The sequence below is a fragment of the Cervus elaphus genome, chromosome 20 (genome assembly GCF_910594005.1).
Source record: "Cervus elaphus chromosome 20, mCerEla1.1, whole genome shotgun sequence".
Classification (NCBI taxonomy): domain Eukaryota; kingdom Metazoa; phylum Chordata; class Mammalia; order Artiodactyla; family Cervidae; genus Cervus; species Cervus elaphus.
In genome coordinates, this window is record NC_057834.1 from 103,271,268 (window position 1) to 103,287,055 (window position 15,788).

Sequence of the window (15,788 nt, forward strand, 5' to 3'; positions counted from 1 at the left end):
TTTTATTGCCACGTTTCCTAGATTCAATTAGATTAACATTTAGTGTCATTTCTCAAATAGGGATAATCATCCTGATTATGCTTTGGAGAAAGAACTTGCACACTATCTACCTTTTAGGCTTTTAATTTATCTTATTTATTTGGCAGGAATGTGTATATGTGCCAGGGCAGAGAGAAGCTGAAAGGGATGACACTTGATGGGAATGGATAAGTTGAGAATCATTCAGTACTGAGTTTATGGCATTTGGTTTCCTCTGCCCTGGGCATATCAGAAAGCCGACAAAATATGCAGGCTAAGGAGGATGGATTCCCTAAGTGGCTTCTGAATACAACATTTATTTCTAGCCAGTAAAGTTTAGCAAACCATGTCCGGTGCTGTTGACAAGTAGCACAAACTGAATGACGACAGCATGCTTTTGATGTGCTGGAGAAGGTAGGGTTTGAAACTCCTTGCTTTACTGTCTCGCCACAGTATGTGGTAAAGTCCAAAGGAGCAGCGATGCCCATGCTGAACCCCCTTGCTATGGTAGCAGCTACTTCAAACATAGTTTCATGAATAGAAGCTCATTTGACCCTTGACCAGAACCAGGCTCTAAATTGGCAGACGGAGAATCGGAGTAATTTGTATCATTTCAATTAGTTACTCGCTGCATAACGGGGAGGTCATGACTTTCTGCCGTGATTACTGCCCATGGCAACCAAGCTTGAATGTACCATCAGTTTCCAAATACTTTCACTTAATAAATGTAACTTCATAAACAAGGCTCAATTGTTGGGGGTGCACAACAAAGTGAATTATCCACTCCACTTCTGAACGAGCAGAAGATGACATAACTTTGTCGGCAAGATCCTTTCAATTTTTTTTTTTTTCTTAAGAGAGAAGCTGATAAATGGGGTTAATAACATTGGCTGAATGAGCAGTATTGATCTTTGGCTATGTAAAACAGCCAGGAGAGAAGTGAGTTTGTATAAGAGCACTGTTGTAGTTCTGAAAGCCGGCAGTTTTCTTTCACTGTTTGCTCTGTACAACCAAAATTCAAAAATCCTAAAATCAATGTTGCCATTGTTGGATCCAAACAGCACACCCTTCCACAGACAATGCAAAGAATTTCAAAATATAGATAGCTCTCTGATACATACAGATCTGATTGTAAGAAACATTGGGTTGTTTTCTTTCTTGAACAGAAAGGGCAGCTTGTTTCAGGGTGAAGACAATGGTGTGTCTAGATGCCTGTGAAACTTCATGAACCCAGTGCAATAATTCAAGCCTTTGATTCGAAAAATGTTTTGTATGTCTTCCTCCACATCTGCAAATACCTCCGCTTTCCCTTGATGCCAGCCAAGAGTTGTTAGCAAGTCAATGTTTTCCACTTGAGGAAGAAAAAAAAGTTCAGCACGTACATAAGTTTTGCTATTTGGCTTTTGTTTTTTGAATTAAAATAAAGGTTTCCTTCTTTCATGTCACAATCTATTAGCCAGTGGGAAACCTGGTATCACAGTTCTCTCCCATTCACCCCTGCATTTGTAGCAGATTTGACGGTGTGTGGAAACCAACACGGGCACTGCTCTGTGACTGTGTCACCTACAATCAGCTTGTGCTGTGGCTCAGATTAATCATGACAGTAGGCAATATTTCCAACATTATTAGAAGAGAAACCTAATATTTTGGGACATCAGGGATCTCTGAGCTGTTGTCCATCAAACTGAGAACCTTCATTTCCTACTCCTTGGATGGGTAACCTTAAGTTTTAACCACTTAATGGACAAAACACTTCTTTAACCAAAAATAAAGTAAAAGAGGAAGATGTGGTTATTCTGGTATTTAAAGTTGTGTCTTGAGGTTATGCCCAGAAGGTTTGATAGTCATGCTGTCCAACAGTGGACTCCCATTCTTTCTTGAAAGATATCCACTGTCGTTCCTAGGTTTTTCTGGATTTCCATCCTTAGGAAGCGTTGTGATTAAATTACACTACTGTTAAACTTTTATTTTATACATTTCTTATCATGTAAACAGAATGAAGATTTGCCAAGGATGTCACAAGAACAATTTCCAGGAAGGAGATTGAGTTTGTGTTTGAAGGATACTTACTAATATCCTTAATTATAATAAGGATAGTTATTATAAAAAATGGATTAAAGGTATATATGCCAAATTATGTGATTCAATTTGACAGTACCATTTAGAAAGTGTATAGTTTTAAGGTCTGAATATACTTGCTTTGATGTACTTCTACCTTTTGTCTGGTTAATTTAGTTTACATGACCAGGACTGAAAACTGGGTACTCTATTGATCCTTTGATACTCTGATTTTTCTTCTTTGTTGTTAAAAAACCAAGATTATCCGATGATAACGCAGATGCTACAGAGAATATACCATTATTCATGGCTTCCCAATGGTCCGAAATCTTTCTATATTAAACTTTCATTGAACACCTAATATAGTCTAAATACTAGGGATTTTAAAAAGTCTTTAGTCATATCAAGGCAGCACACTATGCTTTGAGAATCTGGTTCCTATTAGACATGATGTGTCATGATGACATAATGTGTCATTCATTCAGTTCATAGATACCGGAAATCAGAGCAACCAGGGGCTGTTGCCACACTTTTGGGTTCCTGTTTTAGACCTCTCCCTTCTAGCCTCTAGAAAAGAGTAAGTTTCCAATAAATGTGTGTGGAATGAGTGATTCCTCAAACTAATTTACAGGCAGTGTTATCAGAAAGAGACCTAAGTCTTGATACATTTCCTTTGCATTTAGCAAGTTTTGGTGTGTGAATGGCTTAACATTTTCTAGTTCAATTCTTAACTAAATTATACAATAACAAACACTATACAATTAACCGATCATGCTCTACCTTCTCATTCAGTCTCAGGAAAAGAACCTGATAAAGTTCAGGACTTTTCCTGGGATCTTTCTTTCCTTTTTGGGCTTTGGCTGCTCCCAGGTCTATCCATCATCATTTTAGCTTTGAAAGTTGGTTCATTTGTCTTGTTCCCTCGGTTCTGTCACCGCAAAGCTTCGAAGGCTGAGTCCCAGCTTCTTGCATGTGGCCTTTCACTGGCCCGCTCCCTGCTGGTACCCACTCCATCATTCTCGCAGCTATTTGATCTTCTTGGTTTTCTCTATGTCAGACTCTGCTCAGCCACCTGATGGTTTTTGGTTCCAGGCTTGCCACATAGTCTCCATTCTCTTTCTGACTTGTCATTCTGTCACTAGGTTAAGCTTCAACCTCTTCTTTATTCTTTTAATTAAGAAATGGTTTATTATGTTTTTTTCTGATTACGTAGTCATACTTTGTTATGGAAATTTTGGAAAAATGAAGGAAAGCACAGTGAAAAACCAAAACATCTACAATCTCACCATCTAGAGAGCATCATTGTTGCCATTTTAGAATATGAGTTTCCAGATGCTTTTTTCCTGCTATTTTCCTTCCTTGTTTCCTTATTTTTTTTTTCCTTCTCATGTGTTTTGGGGCTGTTTTGGATAGCTTAGAAAATTATTGGCTTCTTGAGCATTTTTTTCTTTTCATCTTCAAAAGCATCACTTTGAGCATTTTTCTTCAAAGATTATCTCCAAATGCTATAAAATTCTGTTTTCTTCTATTGCCTCTGTAATTTTCCTTCTCATTTCCTTCCCACAGTTTCAGGCGCACATAAAATAACTCATGGTTTAATATAATACACGTTCTCCATAAACTTTTCGGTTTGGCCTGCTTGGATGTACTCCGTTATGAAGTTTTAATCTTGTAATAAGATTGTAATCTTCTTTGCTTTTCCTACATATGACTGACACTTTTTTTTTTAACTGAGAAAAATATAGGGTATTTCAAGCTTTCATGCCTTACAAACTCTATTACTGGTGGTTTAGCTGCCAAAGAACATAGGGTGTAATACCCAGATCACCCTTCTAGACTTCCCAACTAGAAAAGAGACCTATATATGTTATCCAGAAGTTAGGCATAATTCTACAAGTTACGCACTAGTTTCAGTCTTTTTAAAACCTTAAAAGGCTTCTCGATCATTCATTCATTCACTCATTTACCCAGCAAAAACTTATGGTACATCTTTTTTGTCCAATAGAAATATAATGTAAACCAAAAATATGAACCACATATGTAATTTATTTTTTTTCTAGTAGCCACATTAAAGAAGGAAAAATAAACCAGTAAAACAAATTTCAATTATATATTTAACTGAAGCAAAGAGATAACTCATTGGAAAAGACCCTGATCCTGGGAAAGATTGAGGGCAAAAGGAGAATAGGGTGGGAGAGGAGGAAATGGTTAAATAGCATCACCAACTCAAGGGACATGAATTTGAGCAAACTCCAGGAGATAGTGAAGGACAGGGAAGCCTGACGTGCTGCAGTCCATGGGGTTGCAAAGAATCAGACACCACTGAACGACTGAACAACAATTCTATTTAACTTAATAGACTCCAAGTATTCTGTGTGCTTAGTTGTGCCCAACTCTTTGTGACCCCATGACTGTAGCCCGCCAGGCTCTTCTGTCCATGGGGCTCTCCAGGCAAGAATACTGGAGTGGGTTGCCATGCCCCCCTCCAGGGGATCTTCCCAACCCAGGGATCGAAACCAGGTCTCCTGCATTGCAGGTGGATTCTTTAAAGTCTGAGCCACCAGGGAAGCCCCAGAATATTCTGTATAGATAATCAATATAAAAATTATCAAAACTGTTTCTCGTGTCTTCAAAATCAGTGTTTATTTTCTAGTTGCAGCACATCTTAATTTGAATCAGCCCCATTTCAAGTATTCAGTAACCACAAGTGGCTGTGGCTACCTTATTGGACAGCACCATTCCAAAGACTCTTGCTGGAGAGTCTATGATGAGCAAGACAGAAACAATCTTCACACACAGCCTGTACTCTGATAGGAAAAGCAGTCATACATAAGTGAATATTAATATGATACCTACAACAAAAACAAATGAAGAAGAAAAATGTCAGGCTAGGGCAAGTACCAATCCAAATAGCTACACACCCAAACTATTTCTGGGACTGAGTTTGGGTCAGGGGGAAGAAATTCAAGTTCTCTATATTGTTCCCCCCATTAGCTTTGCAATGAACTAATTGTGTGATCTTGTGTGTGTGTGTGTTAAGTGGCCCAGTCATGTCTGACTCTGTAATCTTGGGCCAGTCAGTTAACCTCTTCCTTCTGGACTCAGATTTGAATAATCACCCACAGCTCCTTGACTCTAAAGAACCTACATTAAGAAACAAAATAGAAGAACCTACATTTAGGCAACTCTGCCCTATGTGTGTGCTCAGTTGCTAAGTTGTGTGTCCATGTCTGTGCAACCCTATGGACTGTAACCCACCAGGATCCTCTGTCCATGGAATTTTCCAGGCAAGAATACTGGAGTGGGGTTGCCAATTCTTCCTCCAAAGGATCTTCTTGACCCAGGGATTGAACCTGCATCCCCTATGTCTCCTGCATTGGCAGGTGGATTCTTTATCACTGAACCACCTGGGAAGGCCAACTCTACCCTACTGCTTTCCATAATTATTAGTTTAGTGTCTCTGTTCCCTGCCAAATTGTAGCTAATGTGAGGTTAGAGAATCTTTCCCATTTGTCTCTTTCTGTCTCTTCAGCACCATCCTTCCATATTTTTTGAATGAATAAATAACTGAAGGAGTGATGAAGACTGAAAGGCTTCCCACTTAAAATCTCTTGTTAGGATTAAAATTCATGTGTTAGTTTATGTTCTCCCATACACTAAACTTCTCCCTGCCTCTGTTTCCCTGCCTCCTCCTCTCGTTTTCTGTCATTTCATAACTATTTGGGTAAGGCTTGCTTACTCTGTATCAGAAATTGTGAAACACACTGGTAAGTAAATATAAAAAACTGAGAGTCCCTACCCTTCAAGGAGCTTGGAGCCTTTTTGATGTGTTGTTACAATTGACAACAGCTAACATTTACAGAGTTCTTTCTTTGTGTCAGGTATTTGGTTAAGCACTATATTGTGCTTTTATGTTTTAAAATCTTCAATTTGGTATGTTGGGTACTATTTCATTCTCATTTTACAGGTGAGGAAATTCAAGCTCAAAGAAGTTAAATGGTTCAAAATCCCATTGCTAGTAAGTATTGGAGTGGGGATGCAAACCCTGGTCAGAGATTATGCTCTAAGCCAATGTACTAAAAATCCTCCAGAATCTTTAGAGCCTGGGATGACCTATTGCACATTATGCAAAATTAGATAAAGTGTCATCCTTAAAATGAATAACTGGTTAGATATTAATATTTTAAAAATAATAAAGGGAAGTGTGATCTGTCTCCTTACTAAATCCTCCAAAGAGCTATTTCTTAACCCACTTACTTTATGCCTATTTCTAATGTGTATGTATGTATATATATTTCATATTTGTGTTTATGCATATAAAATCTAAAAGATATACAAATGGCAGTTCTGAGATTCTAAGTCACACACTTCTTTTAAGCTTGATAGATGATTGACCATTTCTCATTGATCAGTTTTATTCTTTTCCAAGGCACAGTTGCTCTTGAAACCTTAACTATTACCATGAAAATTCCACTAATTCAGTTATTTTGCCAGTATCTTCCTGTCCTGAGGGTGTTTATCTTCCTTTCATTTCCTCAGCCAGCCCCCAGCAGCTTCCCTCTTTCCCCCATTCCAGTCTTTGTGTGTAAGCTTCCCTTAGGAATTTATGGAGCAAGATTGTAGCGACTTTCTACACCTATTTTCTTTGGGTAATGATTTTCCAACTCCTCTCACTTTTTCATCCTTCTTCTCTAAATGTAAGTTTTATCTTTTCACAAGTGTTTTGAGTTCCTCCTCTGAGATTCCTTGCTGCTCTTCCACTCAAAATGATGTTAGTTATTGTTTAATTCTGGATAACAATATTGCAGTATGATTATTCTTCATAAATTTGAGCAATCCTTTCTCTCAAAAATACTAAATAGAAGTGTCAAATAATATGAAGTTCAAAATCATGCTATCTTTGACATAGTTTTTGAATAACTTATGTCAAACAATATTTGTAAAACTGCATTGACTTGTTTTTCCACTCTGATTTCCCCTCCTGACTTTCCCCTCTCTGTCAGGTGGTATTCTGCAGTGGTTACAAACATGGACGTGGTGTCAGACACACGCAGGTCCAGATTCAGTGCCTGCCGGTTGCTCCTGGACCCTATTGTACCTTATGTCACACTCTCTGTGCTCTACTTGGCTCACCTATAAAATGAGGATGACAGTGCTTGTACCGCATGGCTAAAAACTAATACTTACTCTAAGTACTTTTATGATAACATTTAATCTTCATAGTGACCCTGTGAAGAGGGAAGTCACATTGCACAAAGAAACTGAGGCACAGAGAGGTGAATACAATAATCATAAAGGTAGTGTTTATAAATTTGAATTTTTTCAATTTAACGCTGTAGCACAAGCATTTTTCATGTTGACATAACTTTTAATTGCTTAGCAAATATATGTTCTAATGGTGACATACTAGTTAACTGTGTGGTTATTCCTTTATTTGCTTAGATATTGGCTTATTAAATATTTGGGTTGTTTTGGTTTCTTCTCTATTTTAAACAATATTGTGATGAACATATTTGGATATAAGGTTCTTCTGTAATTCCAATGATTTCTTTATCACAGATTCAAGGCAAATTAGAATCCAAGGGCAAAAACACTTTTTAAAGCTTCTGCTGCCTGTTCTTACACTTGTTTTCCAAAAGTTTGTATAAATTTATACTCCCATTATTGGACATGAAGTTCTTTTCTATTTCTGATCATTTCTTTGTCACACATTCAGGAAGAGGAATTAGAGTCCATGAGCAGAAATACTTTTTAAGGCTTTTTCTGCCTATTGCTACACTTGTTTTCTAAAAGGTTTTGTACATTTATGCTCCCATTAGCATGAGCGTGTCTGTTTTACTGCCCTCTCCCTAGGTAAAGTCATCGTGTAAAGAACAGAAAACAAAGGTTGCAAACCCTGTAATGCGGTGCCTTTCACTCTAGCTACCTCAAAGAAAGGGTAGTCTTTTCCGCACTGTCAGCCAGCTTGCATTGGCCTAACCCTTCCCGCCAGCTTCATCTTGAGCTACCGGACAATGGTCAGCTGCACTTTAATCTCACCAGAGGAGTCTTGACATCAAGGATTATGCTTCTGTTATCATGTGGACAATTAGAGCCTTTATTTGACAAAGTCCTGCTAAATTGGGTAGATTTGTAAAGGGTGTGATTATAAGATGGGATGGTTGCAGGTATTTGAATTGCATCCTTAACCTGAGAGGTAATGAACATTTGCTGCTTTGGACAGCAAAGAATCTGTGGAAGAGTAGCTCCATGAGTTCTTTTCAGGAAAAAAAAAAACAACTCAACTTTATCAGGAAAATGATGTTAATTTATTATGTTCTCAATAGTGGGTTCTGTGCCCAGAATTTATTTTCTTACATATACTGACCTTGGACAAGCTATGAAATCTTGCCACCACTCTATTTTCTCATCTTTAAAATGGGGATAATATTACCTATCACTGAGGGCTTTTTAAAAATAGAAATAAGATGTGTGAATTCTTACTGTGAGTACTCAAGTCATGGTTCATTGCCTGATTGCATTTTTGTTGCTTTTATATAAGAATCATTAAGATTAATTTTTTTTTCTGAATCCATATTTGTTCAGACTAGATGTTAGTTGATCTTTGGCTTTAAAATCGGAGAGGCTGTTAATTAGACTATAGATTAAATATCCAGACTTTTAATATCCTGGGGGCCACTGCTCATACTTTGAAAGAGAAAGCACAAATTAACTCAGGAATGCTTCTCTCAGAATTGTGCTTGCAGTACTTTAATAAAACAATACTCATAATATAAACACCTGTTAGAAAATGAAAACCCCACAGCTTAAGAAAGAAAATCTGTGGAGTTCTAGTTCTGAAGCATGTCTGGGGCATAGAACCCGACTTTGACTTCCTGGTACTTTATGTAAAGCAAGTACATACTTTCAAGAAAAACTAGTGAACTATGTACAAGACAGCCCTAACTTTTTCTTTCTGTGTGGGTGAGTTTGTTTTACCCTCTACCGTTTTAGCCAGAAAGAAGGATAGATATTTCAGAATGCAAGAGAATGGCCATGATAATAAGAAAAGACAGTTAAAAAAGACTGGAAAGAAATATATCAAGATGCAGCAAAAGCTTACATTTATTGAGAGCCTTTAAGATGCCAAGCCTTGTGTTTAAGCACTTTTCATAACTTATCTTTACAATAACTGATGGAGCAAGTACTACTGTTATTCCCATTCTACAGAGGAGAAAACTGAGCCTTGGACTGTTGAAGTGACTTGTGCAAAGCAAGTGTGTATGCGATCTGGAATTTAAGGCCATGTCTTACAGATTTGATTTCTTGGGTCTACACTAGATGTATGAGTACGGAATTTTTAACATCCAGCAGGTAGCATGAAAAATGTGACTAAAGTAAGAAATTGTCATAGAAATCAAAAGCAGGAAAAAACACCTTGTAGTTTATCCAGACTAACCAGACTGTCTCTATATTGTTGTGGGAACTGAGGGGCAGGAATGAACTTTTCAGAGATCACACAACCTACTCTGTGGCCAAATGAAGATACAAATTGCTATCATTTGTATTAAACTTTCAAAAATCTTATATTATTAATATCAATAATTTCAGCCACACACAAAAGTAAAGAGCCTTCTATCATTCAGTTTTACAATTACCCATATTTTACCATTTTTGATGACCTTTTTTCTTTCTTTTGAAAGCTCTCTTTAGCTTTTCTCTTTTTTCAGTTACAGCTTTAAGTTTAAAGTTGTAGTCAGTAATTTGAGAATTATGTACAATAATATGTGCATGTAAGCATAGATACAGAAAGAATTGATTCTGTTAAATCTGCCTTATTTAGCTTTTTACTTTAGATTGACTCTTTCTTTTTTTTTTCCTTTTTTTAAATTTTGTATTGGCATATAGACGATTAACAATGTTGTGATAGTTTCAGGTGAATAGCAAAGGGACTCAGCTATATGTAAACATGTATCTATTTTCCCCCAAACTCTCCTCCTATCCAAGTTGCCACATGACATCTGTTTTCCCTCCTCAGTGAGAAGGGAAATTTAAAAGTGACTAAAAATAATCATGAATTCTTTCTATTTCGTTTCAGCTTTAAAGAAAGTACCAGGATGAGAACATTTATGTTGCTCCCAACTAATATTCCATTGTGGTGCTTAGTTGCTCAGTTGTGTCCAACTCGGTGACCCCGTGGACTGTAGCCCGCCCGGCTCCTCTGTCCATGGAATTCTCCAGGCAAGAATACTGGAGTGGTTTGCCATTCCCTTCTCCAGGGGATCTTCCTGACCCAGGGATCAAACCTGTGTCTCCGGCATTTCAGGAGGACCCTACCTAGTAAACCATCAGGATTTCCCAACATTCCATATCCAAGATAATTCCCCCTCCAGAGCCAACTGAGGCAGAGGAAAGAGATACTTGGAGTAGGAATTATAATTAGTTTTGTGAGATTAGCTCATCAGAGTCACATTTGATGTTAAATAACTGGCTTTTTAGTAAAATTCTCATTGGACTTGTTTCCCTGTTTGATCTGCTACACCCCTCCCCCACCCCCCCCAAAGGAGGCACATTTTAACAAATTTCTTCAAGCTAGGACTTTTAAAAGATCAAAGAAAAGATACCAGAATCCATCCACTAGCTTTTTATGAACAATGGTTCCCAAACATCTTTCTGCTTAAAATCCTATTATTTTTGTTAATAGTAACATTTTTGTTATTTCACATTCACTAAACACCAACAATTAGCTAGGCATCGGTTAAGAGCAGAGAAAATCTGTTTCAGCACTTAAGTGCTCACAGCCCAGTTCTCATGCCCTTCTGCCCTCTCTGTGTCATTTCTGTGCCCAGTATTTGTCTTTGAAGTTCAGTGCGCCTGATCCACAGAAGAGAACTTGAGGGAAACGAATACAGCTGAGTATGGACTGCCGGATACCAGAGGGTGAGCTGTGTCTTTAGGAGTATCTTTAAGGGGTCACTTCGTTCTCCCAGAGTCAAGGGGTAGCATCACTGTCAGGAGGGCAGAAGGGGTAGTTAGAGAAAAAGGAAAAAAAAGGAGAGAGAGAAGAGGAGAGGAAGCTGGAGTAGTTCTTTTTAAAAATCAGTAAAGCTCTAGACCTAGAAATTTATCTCTGAAGAGTCAGGAGGAGGAAAAGGGTCCATGCTTAAAATGCCAAAACGAAGCCCAGCAGATTGATTCTGTGCAGCCAGCATCAATCATGCAGATAGATTTTGCCACAAAATGGTCCAATGTTCCTTTTTTCTTCCTTTCTCTGACTTAGGCGTCCAGATGGTGCATGAACAGTGAAGAATGGGTGGATATTTTAAGACATCTTAACTAAGGTAGGGATGGCAACGCTAAGTATGAATTTCCCAGTTCTCCTTTCTCTATACAAGAAATAAAATTCCTGTACCGAACTGCCAAGAAGTATCTGTTTCAATGGAACTTTGTGTTGTGCTATTAAATCAAAGCTTGAGTATTCCTTTGAGAAAAGGAGGCTTTGAAACTAATTACTTTCCCTTGATAGGGTCTATTTTTATAGGAGTACATTTAAGTGATTTTAATGTATTAATAATCTACTAAGTGCTTTGGACTTGTTTTAATGTTTCACAATTAAATTTTTTTAAACTTACTATGGTTATAAAAGTAATATGTGACCATTGAGGAAAAATTGGGAAATAGATGAAAGCACAAAGAAGAAAGTAATCACCTATATGTCTACTTTCCCAAAATAACCATTGATAGTGTCTTGATATATTTTTTCAGTCTTTTTTTTTTTAATAAATAAACAATCATGCTTGCATAATTTAGCTATTTATTTTCTTGTCATTGGAGCTTTAATATACCAAATATAAAAGAAATAATACATAATTTAGATCAGGTAAAAAATTAAAATGTAGGCTAGAATTTATAGAATTGATTTTGTAATTTTAAAGCATCAATGGTGAAATTGTAAGCTCTCTTGTCCTAAGAAGTGTTATAATTCCCTTTAATCAGCAACAATGGCTAAAACATGTGATCTAAAATTGTAGCATTTGCTTACAAACAGAAAAAAGAAGAAACAAAGAGAAACTATACGGACTTGCAGGCCATAAGAAAGCCTTGTGTTACTTAGCATTTAAAATTGTCAAAGATAGAAATTAAAAGTACAAAAGTTGAGGCATTGGTGACCACAGCAAGGCCTCCAGACATGAGTCAGCCACAAAAAATGCTCAAACTCATTTAAAAAGCTCTTTGTCATGGTCCAAAAAAACAACATTTTTAGTGTTTTCCTTTGACTTCACATCCCGCTATTGCAAGTACATGGCTAATTATTATCTGAATGATATCTATTATTCCTGTGTTCCAACCGGATATGATCCAAATATGGCCACAAACACATTATAGTGTGCAGCAAAATCAAAAGAATAATTCTGTTCTTAAGGGTTAATGGTATTTTCACTCCTCCTCAGTTTGAAACATGGACAATTGCTCTACTGTTGTCTATTCTAGGCAGCTGTGCAGAATGGTAAAGGTTTGGAGATCTTTGTAGGCAGGAGAAAAATTAAGCCTTTGTACACTTTTTGTTCAATATATTCTACCCAACACCCATATGTAAGAGTTGGACTTGGGAGTTGCAACAGGCTAAGGAAAGTTTGCACAGATAGACAGAGTTATTCAAAATTCTGTGCCTACTAAGCTCTGAATCACAAAGTGCAGTTGCAAATCTTTTAGAAATTATATATAAAAAATCCTTTCTCTAATTCTGCCCACTGTATTCTGTGGGTTTCACATATTATTTTTGAATGATGAACACGTGAAACAGAATTAGTTGGAAGTTAGCAATTACCTCACCTTTTTCGGTTCTCAAACTGTTACTATTCTTAAGCCTCTGAGAAATGGAGTGGTCTTGTGAAAGAACATATGAATATGTAGAAGGAAAAGCAAAAATATCAGTATAGCTTTAGATATCTAAAAAATGAATTTCAAATAATTGATGACTGTGGCCACAATTGAAAAGATACGGTTAAAATCATTTGTGCCTCCATTTGGTTTCCCAGGATGTACTATTATGTATCTTTCTTTATGTCTCCTATGCTTGGCATGAATGCAGACTATTCCTAACACGTATATAACTGGGAAGAGTGAGCCAAGGTGACAGGGAGGTGGAATACGGGATAAGAAATATCACTGGATCTAGGATTTTATTCCATTTGTCACTTTGGAAATCATTTCTGAGAAAGATTTAAAAATCTGAATGCCCTTTCTTATCTCACTCTTGTAACTGTCAGGAAAGGAATAATAATAATAGCTACCTCTTACTGAGCACATAATATGTGTCAGGCACTACCTTTTTAGTATCTCATTTAATCATCACAGCAGCTTCACAATTAAGTCAAATGCTTACCGTGGCTGAAAGGGCCTGATACAATTTTGGCCCCAGTGACCCCTCTGCTCTCTTTCCCCACTTCTCTCCTCTTATATAAACCATCCCAGCCATGCTGGCCTCCTTATTCCTCACATATAACATATGCACTTCCACTTCAGGGACTTCATACTTATTGCTCCCTCAATCTAGAATGTTCTTCCCCCAAATATCCAAATGGTTTGCTCCCTTACTTAATTTGGATCCCTGCTCCAACTTCACCTCATCAGTAAAGCCTTCCCTGGTAATCACAAAAGAACTAGCAAACCTTACCACTCTGTCTCCTTACTTGGCTGTATTCTTTTTAATAGTGCTTGTCACCACTAACCTTATATATTTGTTATTGTCTTTCATTGCCTGTTAGAGTGTAAGCACCTTGAGAATTTATACAATTATTTGAGAACTAGCCTTTGTCTATTCTTTTTCCTCCACTGATTTATTCCTATGCTCAGAACTGTGCCTGACACATAGTAGACATTGATTATATTCATTGAATGAAGGAATGAATGAAGAAACTGAACCTCAGACTGGTTAAGTAACTCTCCCAAGAATACATAGCACAGGGCAGAACCAAGATTAGAACTTGCGTCCTTCTGGTGGCAGGTGGCAGACAGGATGTGATATTGGAATTGAGCTTCAAAAAATAAGTAGAACCTTGTATCTAGAGTTTTCTGCTGCTGTTGAAATGATGTTGCTTACTTGTAGCTTTCACATCACCATTCCTTTTTAACATTTTTATTCCACTTAGGAATAAATCTTATTACAGGAATGATGAATCACATGATACCAAAAGGATAACTAACCAACTTGCTTACATCATCATCTTTTTTCCTGTCTATCCATTCAGTGGGCAATGGCTCCTGGCATTTAAACCTATGACTCAGATATGAAACTTGGCATGAGAGGGGGACTTGGGGTGCTCTCACTGTTCATAGGCATGGTTCACAGACACATGTTCAGATCAGCTTCTTATTCTATGTGAAGCACTTAGCCCTATAGCTGGCCCTTGGTCGCAATATATGATTATCATTATTATTAGCATCATAATTCCTTGAACCATCTTCATCCATCAGTTCTGCTGTCTCTGGTGCTTTGGACAAAACTGTGCTTTCCCAGCCCTTGGCACCTGTTACCTGTGGACAGTTGCAAGCACCTGGTTTGTTCTGACCGCTAACGGGGACACAGAGGAATCCTGAACTCCTATTTATAGCATCCACTGATATTTTATCAGCCTTTTGGCAGATTGCATCTGTGTGAGGTCTTCAAGAAAACTTATGGCTTATTTCACTAAACACTTTTGTTTAATCCAGAGAAATATACATTCCATTTTTCTCTACTGGCAGGTTTGATGATGTGTCCTTGAATGAGTTGCTTCAGCTCTCTAAACCACAGGTTTCCCTATATATAACATGAGAATAGTAATATTTTTATTATTGTAGTAACAGAAGGAGTTATAGATGGCATACTGTATATTCTTCAAAATTACATTGAAATACATTGTCATGCATGTTGAAATTATTATCATTATGTGGTGATGAAGATGCTGCTGCTGTCTTAAGTAATATTGGGAAACCACACTCATGATATCCTTCCTCTGTCCTTTGAATTATGTTCTAATTAACACCTTTCTACTTCTTCCTCTTCTCCCTTATTCCAGCAGAAGCTGCACAGGAAGTTTCTGCTGGCAATTCTTGGAGCCAGGAACGTAATCCTCAGACTCAGGAAAGCATGCCCCCCACCCCCCACATCTGTGATCATACAGGTCATGCTCTGAGCTGTGGGTATTTTCTTTTTCTGCTTCAAACAGCTCTGTAAACAACTCCAGAATCTTTGATCTTTCTCTTTTAGCACCACTTTAGACCATCTGTTGTTAGGCCTTAAGCCCATTATCACTTTCTGCCCATTTGCCTCTAAAATGCTCTAAGGGGTCTATGGTGTACAGTGAGGCCTAGAAGACAGGAACGATGCTTCATCCATCCCCAGCATAAAGCCCAGTGCCTGGAGGGAGAAAACGCTTGCAGTGGGTGTTTGTGTTCTTGCTGAAATTTTCTCTCCTCTTCCATCATCCTGCTCTACCTATGCCTCTTTGTATCATCTGAGTTTTGTACAGACGTTCCACCTCAGCTTGATTTTTTTTCCCTCCTGTGTTTATTCCACTAGGTTTACGTTTTCTTTTTTAAAATCTGTGCACTTAAATACTTTAGCTGCTGGAAATATCTATATGTTCGTTAGAGATTTTAGGAAGTTTTTCAACAGTATATTTTACTCTGTTGCTTCCCTCTCTGGCATTTTAAAGAGAGAACAGAGCTTATCTCCCTTTGAGCACTGC